This window comes from Lepidochelys kempii, chromosome 9 (genome assembly GCF_965140285.1).
Source record: "Lepidochelys kempii isolate rLepKem1 chromosome 9, rLepKem1.hap1, whole genome shotgun sequence".
NCBI classification, from domain to species: Eukaryota; Metazoa; Chordata; order Testudines; family Cheloniidae; genus Lepidochelys; species Lepidochelys kempii.
In genome coordinates this window covers 52,639,463-52,652,107 of record NC_136388.1, presented here as the reverse complement: position 1 = coordinate 52,652,107, position 12,645 = coordinate 52,639,463, and the positions used below count along the sequence as shown (strand labels likewise).

General features: G+C 45.8%; 1 non-coding gene across 1 annotated transcript; it reads left to right on the top strand.

Annotated features, from left to right (window-relative positions):
- Window positions 1–355: 355 nt before the first annotated feature.
- On the top strand, window positions 356–427 carry TRNAQ-CUG (transfer RNA glutamine (anticodon CUG)). Its single transcript has one exon. It is a non-coding gene; the product is annotated as a tRNA-Gln (tRNA).
- Window positions 428–12,645: the final 12,218 nt, after the last annotated feature.

The window sequence follows — 12,645 nt, the reverse complement described above, 5'->3', positions numbered from 1 at the left end:
TTGGCTGGACTTGCTACTTTATGAGTTTATAGAAATTCCAGTTTCTGTCCAAATATTGAGCATATCTGATAGTTTGCCAGAAAATTAAATGTCTAGAATCCAGAGGTAACCTATGAGGACACCAGAAATCATAGAAAGTAGAGATGGAAAGTGGGTGTGATATCTCCCAAACTGAAACTGGAGCGATATCTCCTTCTGCGTTAGGGACAGGCACTGCCTGTTGTGGGCTCCTTTCTGTGGGGAGGCTGTCTTCCCAAATGGGAGTTCTGCTGAATGCCCTCGGACGCTCCTAGAGAGGCATAGCCACAAGAGACATCTTTTGGAGAGGGATTCTCAATAGCACTACATGTTAAGTGGTTCCATGGTGTAATGGTTAGCACTCTGGACTCTGAATCCAGCAATCCGAGTTCAAATCTTGGTGGAACCTAGAATTTTTGGGGGGAGAGATAGCTCAGTGGTTTGAGCATTGGCCTGCTAAACCCAGGGTTGTGAGTTCAATCCTTGAGGGGGCCATTTAGGGATCTGGGGAAAAAATTGGGGATTGGTCCTGCTTTGAGCTGGGGGTTGGACTAGATGACCTCCTAAGGTCCCTTCCAACCCTGATATTCTATGTTGGCCTAACTCTGAACCCATGAGAGTTGCAAGGGATTTTACCACCCTTTAAGTCTAATTGGCTGTAGGTTGGTATGAGGGTAAAAGCATCTTTATGGCAGTCCTGTGGGAGAAGAAAGTAACTGGGGAAGCTGGTTTCAGGCTTTGAACCAGGTAGACTTGGGAGCGTGCGGACTCTGGAGAACAACGCCAGAGGTTGCTTAGACCGGCTGTACTGTCTATAAGTTACACATACATTTTAGTCTAAAGGAGATTCTAGGTTGCAGAAAACTAGTAAGCACTGTGGAAACTGTATAAATGTGTGTGAACTCTCCCTATATGTTTGAGCATGTTTGCATTAAGCAGTGCACTTTTGCGCTGAAGAATTTAGCCTGTCTGTTTTTGAACTGCCTAGTATACAAACTGGTATCATTGTTCAGTCATCTCATCCCTCCATGCTATGTGATCCCAGACCCAGAGACGTTCCGGGTGGATAGGGAGCAGCCATTCTATTTCCAGCCAATGTCAAATGCAAGTGCAGCTCCCTAAAAGTAAAATCATTCAACTGCATCCACTTAAACTGTGAGTCCAGAGAAAACAGCAGTACGGATAGCCTGCTGATCTATAGACCTCCAATCCAGCAGGGATTCCATACAGGGTCTGAAGTGTGTTTGAAATAGTGATTTATTGTCCTAGGAGGCTTCAATATGCATTCTAACGATGGCTCTGATGTGATGGTTTGAAGTCTACCTCCAGTGTCCCCATGAGAACTGTGACAGAATCTCTGGGCTACCACACACCACTAGTCGCACATTAGGTCTGGACTTGGACTGATAGGAACACAAGAATAACCCTCCTTTGTTGCTTGGACCACTGACTCACCAAGTCTGAGATCAGAGAACTCCCCGTTTCCAGGCAGGAAGAAGCTGTCATCATGGGCCACCCCCAAAAGCTCATGGAATTGGTCAAATTCCAAAACTCTCCTAAAAGAAAGCTCTACTGAACCAGGAGGGCAAAAGCTAGACAAGATCATGAATGCTACAGCCACTCACTGAGCACTGCCATCAATTCTGCTATGTCCCATCATCTCCCACAGATCTCTATGGTTTTCAGACAACCTGTGATAGAAGAAGCAATAAGAACAAAATCTCACGTTTCAGTGGCATAAAACACAAGCAGACAGAGAGAGACTTTGGCACAGCAATTCTTTCTAACTCATCCCCCTAAATGAAGTCAAGAGACTTACTTCTCCAACACCATAAAGGCTGCTAAGCCATGCCTTGCTACATTATTCTAATTCATAAATTGCTTTATTGACCTGGAATGCACCCGCTTCTCTCCCAGAATCCCTCCTGGCAAGAAGCTGCTTTCCTGAGAAGGTCCTGTACAAGGGATGGCTTCTTACCAAACTCAGGCCAAGGGACATGACACCATTTTCTTCAGAGAATCTGGCCCATGTACACAACAAGAAATCCTAGAAGTATTGCAGGAAATCTGAGTCACCACTTGTGACTCTGATCCTTGCCTCTCCTGGCTGGTGACTAGAGGTCAGAACATATGGGAGCCCAGCTTTCTGAAATTGGCAACTGCTCTATTGACGAAGGAACTCTTCCATCCACACTAAAATGCATAATGTTCTGGCCAGTATTTCAGAAACCATGGCGCAGTGCAACTGACCTTGCTAACTAGTGTGTCGCTATCCTTCCCTTAGCAAGGAGCAAGCAAGAGTTGACTCCAATTCCAGCTGCCCAGCACTGAGATCCTGGGTCCTTTGCATTCAGAAATCATGCTGGAACATGGAACACAGCCTGCACTGATGGGTCACCTCCTTTTGTATAAAGGGGCATTCTTCCAGTCTCATAGTGCTGGATTTCTGTATGACAGTCATTGTCACTGATCATCATATGCTTCTGCTCCAGTTTAGAGACACAGCAGAGGTCAGCAGGAATGCACTGAGAAGGCACCAATTTTTCACCTCTGCTTCCATCCGTGAACTGACATGTTGCTGATTTTCTTCAATGTATTCATTATATACAGCTTTTAATTGGCTCAGATCTGGTCTGTAGATTTTGCATGAGCAGTTTGTTGCAAGGGTGCAAGGTCTGACATTTGAGCTGTGCTGGTTAGTTTCAATTAGACACATGATCACATGGTGTGTTTCAATCCCTGACTGGATGCACCTAACTCCTGTAAGGAAGTGTCTGGTGTAAAGAGCCTCATTTGCAAATTCAACATTCCTTTTCAGCCAATACTCTCCACTTTCCCATTACAATTTGTGGTTTCCTTATTTACTGCCCTACCCCCTAACCCCATCAGAGAGAATCTTCCCACACAGCAACCCCAAACTCAGTTGAAGTTAATTTGTTTTTAAAAGCAATCATATTATTTAAATATACCTAGCCATTCCCTGCGGTGTTTGGCCAATGGTAAGTAGAGTCATAGAATCATAGAATCTCAGAGTTGGAAGGGACCTCAGGAAGTCATCTAGTCCAACCCCCTGCTCAAAGCAGGACCAATCCCCAACTAAATCAGTAAGTAGCACTGACCCAAAAGGGGACCACAATGGTATTGTCTTCTCTCTCCATTTCCATCCCATCAGTCCCTCCTTCCTTCCTGTTTTTCTTTCCTTGACCACTTTTTCTCTTTCTTTCTTCTCTCTTTCTCTAGTTATTTCTTTCCCTGTTGCACTCTCTTTCCCCCTCTTTGTTGTTACATTCCCTCTGTCTCTTTGTTGTTCACTTCTCTCATATTCTTTTTTCCTCACCTTTCCTCCTCTTTTCTCCCTCTATATTTAAACCCAGGCAGTAACAAATTATTTATGAAGGGCTGTAATTTACAATGCGTTCTTAATGTCTTGGAAGACACAGATAATTTATTTAATGAGTAAAGACTCGATATTTCACAGAAGATGATTCCAGTCAGAAAATTAGTTTCATTAATTCACTGTAAATTCTCTGCCTTGCTTTAGTACAGCAGAAGCTCCTGAAGCCAATGCAAATCTTTGTCATCGTATATATTTTTTTCATCCCTGAATCAGTGTGCAGGTTCTTTTTATCATCTTTGGGCTCCCCCCGCGCTTCCTATGAAAACATGTTATTGCTTTGCCACTGTCTCTTTCAGTCCCACCATCAGTATTCTCCAGGCGGCAGAGAAACTCCCCTCTCCCCCCGTGTTAGGATGTATATTATTCATCAGGGCATCAGATTGGCATTCTAGATCTGTAGGCTGAGGTCCCTAAAGAAGAGTTAAATTGCAAAGTCACTGCACCTTCTCAAAACATTAGTGTTGTGAAAATGCATACAGTTCCACAAGCTTTTGCAGAATAAGGTCAGATCCAGGATAGAATAAAAAAAAGTTTTATAAATCTCAAGCCACACAGTTTTACAAGGGAATATTTCTTATATCTGCTGTCTGCATAACTATTACAGAAAACTATGGAAATGATATATGGTATGCTAGCTCTCTAATCAAAATGACTATGTTTGGTTTGAGACCATTATGGAGCCAATTCTGGTTGCTTCGGGCGAGGTTCTAACTTTTTTCCTCATACTGAGTAGTACCTTTCTTTGTAAGTAGCCCACTACTTTAAGGTATTACTTAATGTGAGTAACAATAGAAGAATCTATTCTTTACTCATGGGAGTTTTGCCTCAATTGGTCTCCAAGGGTGGGTTTCACAGTTATTTAGGTGCCTAATTCCTGGGAGTTAGACACCTGTTTATGCCACCCCACATGCCTAATTTTTGGAGCAGCTACTGCTTCATCTTGGCCCTGAGTGTCTGCATTTACTGAACACTGCTCAGCAGAGGAAGATTCTGAGAGAGCAGTTTCTCTCCCAGAGACAATCTTAGGGTTTGCATCATTTAGACTCCGCGGCTTCAGGACATGTTCTGTAATTCAGAGAGGGGTCTGATAGCACCTCCTTGTTAGTACCCCCCTAGAATTCCTTATTGGCAACCAGTGCAATACAGTTAAGTGCCAGTTGTGTGCAAAATAAGAGCAAGAATGTTTCTAGTGTGGCATACCTGTAAAGTATTCACATGACCCCATCTATGGCTGATCTGCTACACCTACTAGCTAAGTTGCTTTAGCTCTAGTGATAGATACCAGCCTTGTAGTGCTGTGTTGAAAACCTGCTAACAGTGTGGTAGGGATGAGGATGTAACACCTTGATCCTCCGTGGCAGGCTGTTGATGAGCAATCATTACAGTAAAAAGAAAAGGAGTACTTGTGGCACCTTAGAGACTAACCAATTTATTAGAGCATAAGCTTTCGTGAGCTACAGCTCACTTCATCAGATACATATCGTGGGAACTGCAGCAGACTTTATATATACACAGAGAATATGAAACAATACCTCCTCCCACCCCACTGTCCTGCTGGTAATAGCTTATCTAAAGTGATCATCAGGTGGGCCATTTCCAGCACAAATCCAGGTTTTCTCACCCTCCACGCCCCCACACAAATTCACTCTCCTGCTGGTGATAGCCCATCCAAAGTGACAACTCTTTACACAATGTGCATGACAATCAAGTTGGGCTATTTCCTGCACAAATCCAGGTTTTCTCACATCCCCCCCACCCCCATACACACACAAACTCACTCTCCTGCTGGTAATAGCTCATCCAAACTGACCACTCTTCAAGTTTAAATCCAAGTTAAACCAGAACATCTGGGGGGGAGGGGGGTAGGAAAAAACAAGAGGAAACAGGCTACCTTGCATAATGACTTAGCCACTCCCAGTCTCTATTTAAGCCTAAATTAATAGTATCCAATTTGCAAATGAATTCCAATTCAGCAGTTTCTCGCTGGAGTCTGGATTTGAAGTTTTTTTGTTTTAAGATAGCGACCTTCATGTCTGTGATTGCGTGACCAGAGAGATTGAAGTGTTCTCCGACTGGTTTATGAATGTTATAATTCTTGACATCTGATTTGTGTCCATTTATTCTTTTACGTAGAGACTGTCCAGTTTGACCAATGTACATGGCAGAGGGGCATTGCTGGCACATGATGGCATATATCACATTGGTGGATGTGCAGGTGAACGAGCCTCTGATAGTGTGGCTGATGTTATTAGGCCCTGTGATGGTGTCCCCTGAATAGATATGTGGGCACAATTGGCAACGGGCTTTGTTGCAAGGATAAGTTCCTGGGTTAGTGGTTCTGTTGTGTGGTATGTGATTGTTGGTGAGTATTTGCTTCAGGTTGCGGGGCTGTCTGTAGATGTCAAGAATTATAACATTCATAAACCAGTCGGAGAACACTTCAATCTCTCTGGTCACGCAATCACAGACATGAAGGTCGCTATCTTAAAACAAAAAAACTTCAAATCCAGACTCCAGCGAGAAACTGCTGAATTGGAATTCATTTGCAAATTGGATACTATTAATTTAGGCTTAAATAGAGACTGGGAGTGGCTAAGTCATTATGCAAGGTAGCCTGTTTCCTCTTGTTTTTTCCTACCCCCCCCCCCCAGATGTTCTGGTTTAACTTGGATTTAAACTTGAAGAGTGGTCAGTTTGGATGAGCTATTACCAGCAGGAGAGTGAGTTTGTGTGTGTATGGGGGTGGGGGGGATGTGAGAAAACCTGGATTTGTGCAGGAAATAGCCCAACTTGATTGTCATGCACATTGTGTAAAGAGTTGTCACTTTGGATGGGCTATCACCAGCAGGAGAGTGAATTTGTGTGGGGGGGTGGAGGGTGAGAAAACCTGGATTTGTGCTGGAAATGGCCCACCTGATGATCACTTTAGATAAGCTATTACCAGCAGGGCAGTGGGGTGGGAGGAGGTATTGTTTCATATTCTCTGTGTATATATAAAGTCTGCTGCAGTTCCCACGATATGCATCTGATGAAGTGAGCTGTAGCTCACGAAAGCTTATGCTCTAATAAATTGGTTAGTCTCTAAGGTGCCACAAGTACTCCTTTTCTTTTTGCGAATACAGACTAACACGGCTGTTACTCTGAAACCAATCATTACAGTATAACCTTATTTTTCCAGAGGATCAAGGGCTAAAGATTGCTGCATTCCATTTTTGGCAGACGATGCCTCCCTAGCTGCTGTATTGAGTGGACACTTACTGAGTGTGTCAGGCCGCTGCTGGAAACTAGACAGGTAAAAAATGAAAATTCCGCACAAAAATATCATCCCCTCCCCAATGCATTGTTTTAACAGCATGTTGGGAACAGCAGTGTAAACAAAGGGTTGTGGTTGTGCAGTTGCTCCACATCCTGACCATGCAAATGTAACCTACCTGCAGCATTTAGTGGTGTGAATAAAGGAAGACACATTGGGGAGAATACATAGCTCTTGTTTGGGTTTTGGAGGACTCTGGGCCTGCAGTAGCATTGCCACCACTGTGGTATAAAAACCCCAGGACAGCTGGGATGATTCTGAGCATATAAAACTGGACAGTTAGCAGTGTGTATTAAGCACCTTGACAGATTTTCCTGGACAGCTACCTCAAAAAAGGGATGATCCTGGGAAAACCTGGACAGGTGGCAACCCTACTCTGCCGACTTTCTGGAGCTTGGTGGAATGACTCTGCTGAACGGGACAGAATCATCCAGAAAGTGAGTATGGTGGGCACTGGGCATGTTCATTAGCTTGTTGAAGCTAACTGGGTGATTTCCCTTGTGGGCAAGCAGCCTGGCAGGACACACCCAGACTCTCTGTCTGAGAGTGGAACCAATAGGAACTCAAGGGGAGGGAGAGGAGTTTATAAATAGAAGTAGTGGGTGGGAGCTACACCGAAGAACTCAGTAGTGGAGTAGCGAAAGAACAAGAAAGATCTGCTGCAAGGATTGTGTTCCAGGGTCTTTGTCAGTTTTGCTGGATTAGACTGCAGGCTCCCTCACCCTACTGGAGAAGAAGAGAACTGCAATTTGGTGCAGGCTGTGCAAATTGTAGAGGTAGCTTTTCTCCAGGTAAATATATGAGCTGGTGTGTCACTGTTTCCTCACTCTTTGTAGTATGTGTGGCTTGGAGGGGGTGGGTATACCATGCCAGGAATCAACTGTCCATCATTCTCAGTAGCCCCCAAGCTCCAAGGAAAGAGAGACGTGAAATTTCAGTAGGAACATACTAGAGGAAAATGGGGGGTATGTAGCACAGTGTGGTGGAGCTATAGGCAGTGCCTATCTAGATCTAGTATTCAGTGCTGGCAGTCACTCCCTCTCCTCAGAGTGTAATTACCCCGACAGTCCTTGTCCCCCAGCTGCACTCGTGGCAGCTAATCCGCTCCAGCAAACTCAAACCCATTTCTGTGTGCTCTGGCATTTTTGCTCACATATCTGACGCTCTCTTTGTTCAGCCAGCAACAGGCCCTGGCAAACTCCAATGATTCATTACGGTTTCATTGCTCCAGACATAATGAGGTAAAATGAAAACAACTTCTCCCACCCCAGCTCTGTGAACTGGGAACTCATAAAGGCTAAACAGCTTTTAATTATGAACTTGTTCCGATTATGCCCAGCCTTTCTGTTTCCTCCCAAAGAGCAGGCCAGTGTGAGAGGTCAAGATGAACTTCAATTACAGAGCTTCTGGCACACACGGTTAGGAAAACTGGCGTGTTTTCCCTTCCTAAAACCAGACACCTGCATTGTGTGAGCTGTCGCTCTCCGGGGGCCCATTCTCCTGGCTACAACGTTGCTGAAAGCAGAACAAACACTTTTTTTTTTCTGGACAAGAATGAGACTTTTTTTTCCCCTCCTGTTCTGCAACACACCACCCCCTGACTCCCACCGCAGCTGTGAGATCGCAGGGTCTCACGAAGGAGGGGCCCCTGCTATGCTGAAATCCAACTTCCCATGCACAGGATCAGCTTTTGCATTTGCTAAGCTCGAGTCCAATTTCTTTAAATTTCAGGGTCAAGGTTCAAATCTGCAATCTGTCCTCATTCATCTTTCCATTGAGAGGAAGGAGTGTCCAGGGGCTAGTGTGCAAGCTTGGAAGACCTGGGGTTCAATTCCCTGTGTGATCCTGGGCAAGTTCCTTAGCTTCTCTGTATCTCCATTTCCTCCTCTGTAAAATGGGGATAATATTGGTACCATGCGTTTTGTGAGGTGCTTGGTTATCATGGCCATGGGGGCACTCGAAGCATTGTGGACGAGAAGCTTTTAACATGGTCAGAGAGACGTGTGAGTTGCTAAGGGCTAGTTGGTGGCTTTGTCACAAGCCCTGTGTAGGGGGCAGTGTGCAGCTTAGCAGCCCATGAGTAATGTTGCTCTCTGCTTGCTCTCCCATTTCTGCTGGGGGAGGGAGAGATGTAGTGCTTTGCAGATGTCTCTGACCCCTTTGTATCACTCTGGTGGTACAAAGGGGATGGACTTCCCTAGCAGGGAAGTGTGAGGTTGCCCTGCTGTAGGAGAATGCCTGGGGGATTTGTATCCAGCTGTAAGTCTCCTGCTCTCCACCGGCTCTTCAGTTGTAGGTGTGTACCTGGGCAGGGCAGGGGCAAGATGGGGGCTTGCTACAGCATGCTGTGCTCCAGCCATCTAAAACTGTTGGACTGGTCCCTAGCGAGCCATTCTGGTTGGCGTAGCTTAGAGCAGCCAAAGAGCTGGGGGACCAGAAGGTGGCTAAGGGCTGCCTGCCCCTGAACCCAGTGCTCAGCACAGCTTGGCCAACCCTGAGCAAAACATTAGTGAGTAGAACTGAGATCCAGGAGAGAGCCCAGATCAGCGTCTCAGCATCTGACTTCACTGGAGAGTTAACTCAGGCTCTTCCTCATGGAGCTGCCCTAACTTGGCTCCTGTCCACATACAAAACAAAACCCTCTTGCCCAAACTCAGTGGTGCTTCCATCCTGGGTTAGCTGGCTTGTCTGGGGCTATAGGCTAAACCCTGAAAGAGGCTTTCACTCAGGCTGGTGCCTACCCACTTTGCAGTGAGGATACAGGCTTCATTGCTTGCGTGGCTGATAGTCCTCCAGTGTCTTCCCATAATTCCCCAGGTGCCCAGGGTGCCTGACCATTTCTCCCACAAGTTACTGGGGAAGAACCATAGAGCAGTTCAGCTCACTGCAGCACTAAGAACCATGGCGGGTGCCCCCGGAAAACCTAGCAACACACATGGATGAGCACAACACCAATGAGGCCTCTAACCCAGGCAGGGCTTTGCAGCGTGGCAATTTAAACCTAGGCTAGGATATCCTGGATGCTCGCCCCTGGGGGCTGATGACTCGAGGTAACTCTGCAAGAGCCCTGAGCAAGACCTACAGGAGCACAGCAAGGAATGAGCCACAAAGGGCGAGGAGCAGGGAACTGGGAGATCAGTGGTTACAACCGCAAGAGGTCACAAGATAGTTTTGGTACATACACGTGCCTGGTTCCTTTTAAAACAAATGCTGTTACTAGACCATAATGCATGTACATCTGTATCTATATGGCCAACATATGGGAAATATACATTGATTTCTTCCCGGTTTGAAGCAGAGGTGGCAGAAATTTTACAGGTTTCAGAGTAACAGCCGTGTTAGTCTGTATTCGCAAAAAGAAAAGGAGGACTTGTGGCACCTTAGAGACTAACCAATTTATTTGAGCATGAGCTTTCGTGAGCTACAGCTCACTTCATCGGATGCATACCGTGGAAACTGCAGCAGACTTTATATACACACAGAGAATATGAAACAATACCTCCTCCCACCCCACTGTCCTGCTGGTAATAGCATATCTAAAGTGATCATCAAGTTGGGCCATTTCCAGCACAAATCCAGGTTTTCTCACCCTCCACCCCCCCACACAAATTCACTCTCCTGCTGGTGATAGCCCATCCAAAGTGACAACTCTCCACACAATGTGCATGACAATCAAGTTGGGCCATTTCCTGCACAAATCCAGGTTCTCTTACCCCCCCACCCCCCTCCCAAAAACCACACACACAAACTCACTATCCCGCTGGCAATAGCTCATCCAAAGTGACCACTCTCCCCACAATGCTAATCAAGGTGGGCCACCCCCAGCACAAATCCAGGCCTTCTCACCCCCCCCCCCCACCCCCATACACACACAAACTCACTCTCCTGCTGGCAATAGCTCATCTAAACTGACCACTCTCAAAGTTTAAATCCAAGTTAAACCAGAACATCCGGGGGGGGGGTAGGAAAAAACAAGGGGAAATAGGCTACCTTGCATAATGACTTAGCCACTCCCAGTCTCTATTTAAGCCTAAATTAATAGTATCCAATTTGCAAATGAATTCCAATTCAGCAGTTTCTCAATGGAGTCTGGATTTGAAGTTTTTTTGTTTTAAGATAGCGACCTTCATGTCTGTGATTGCGTGACCAGAGAGATTGAAGTGTTCTCCGACTGGTTTATGAATGTTATAATTCTTGACATCTGATTTGTGTCCATTTATTCTTTTACGTAGAGACTGTCCAGTTTGACCAATGTAAATGGCAGAGGGGCATTGCTGGCACATGATGGCATATATCACATTGGTGGATGTGCAGGTGAACGAGCCTCTGATAGTGTGGCTGATGTTATTAGGCCCTGTGATGGTGTCCCCTGAATAGATATGTGGGCACAGTTGGCAACGGGCTTTGTTGCAAGGATAAGTTCCTGGGTTAGTGGTTCTGTTGTGTGGTATGTGGTTGTTGGTGAGTATTTGCTTCAGGTTGCGGGGCTGTGTGTAGGCAAGGCCTGGATTTGTGCTGGGGGTGGCCCACCTTGATTATCATGCGCATTGTGGGGAGAGTGGTCACTTTGGATGAGCTATTGGCAGCGGGATAGTGAGTTTGTGTGTGTGGTTTTTGGGAGGGGGGTGGGGGGGTAAGAGAACCTGGATTTGTGCAGGAAATGGCCCAACTTGATTGTCATGCACATTGTGTGGAGAGTTGTCACTTTGGATGGGCTATCACCAGCAGGAGAGTGAATTTGTGTGGGGGGGTGGAGGGTGAGAAAACCTGGATTTGTGCTGGAAATGGCCCAACTTGATGATCACTTTAGATAAAAGTGCACCTTCTCTGCAACGTCCTCCAGCAGGACAGTGGGGTGGGAGGAGGTATTGTTTCATATTTTCTGTGTGTATATAAAGTCTGCTGCAGTTTCCACGGTATGCATCCGATGAAGTGAGCTGTAGCTCACGAAAGCTCATGCTCAAATAAATTGGTTAGTCTCTAAGGTGCCACAAGTACTCCTTTTCTTTTTGAGAAATTTTACACTGTGCTGTATCTGTGTATAAACATCATTGCCCTATGTTTTCCATTATGTGCTAATACAGCTGTAACAGTTATGCCCAATTAATTAGAACTGCCTCCACTTGTTTTTCCTTTATAAATCACTTGCTTTTTAGACAATCCAGTGAGAAAATGGCAAAGAGAGTAAAACAAAATATGAAATCCCCTTTAATTCTATAATTCAGGCCACAGTAGACCATGGGGAATAGGTCACTGGGGGAAATAGATTTTCCGAGCCGGTGCGCTGCAAATTCACATGCTTTGTTTATCAGCCTTTTCAGCATACACAGTGAAGTTTTTAATGGCGTTGGCAGTTCCCTGGTAATGGCCGCGAAATCTGTGTCGTCACAGATCAGGTTAGATACCCCTCCCTTATTGGTTATTCCAAACAATGAAGTATGATGCAAGAGGGCCTTCTCGGTGCTCTGCCATGCTAAAGATCTGTGCCTGCATTCGTGCCACCAGCAGCACTTCAGAACCAGCATGCCCAGCTCTGCGGGGGAGGAAGAGAGTGCTTTTTGTGTCAAACTCAAGCAACTTGCTGCCCCCTGCCCGCCCGCCAGTTGATGCATGAGAAATAATAACCATATACTCACTCTTTCAGGTCCTCTCTGTGTTCTTCCCTCTTGCTTTGGCTCTCATTCCTGAATTCACTCAGAAGAGGAGGGAGGAGTCCTGCCAGCCAGAGAGGGGCAATGAGGATGAGAGATCATGGTGACAGGGAGGGATTTCTGAAGCTGAGGATGTAGGCTGAGCTGCTAAAAGGAGTGTTGGAGACAGGAAATATAAGAACTCGAGAGAAAGGTGATTTTCCCTAGCCATTGAGGAAAGCAGTGTTATGGTAGTGGCTTCAAAGGGCCGTTTCTCTGGTGGATGT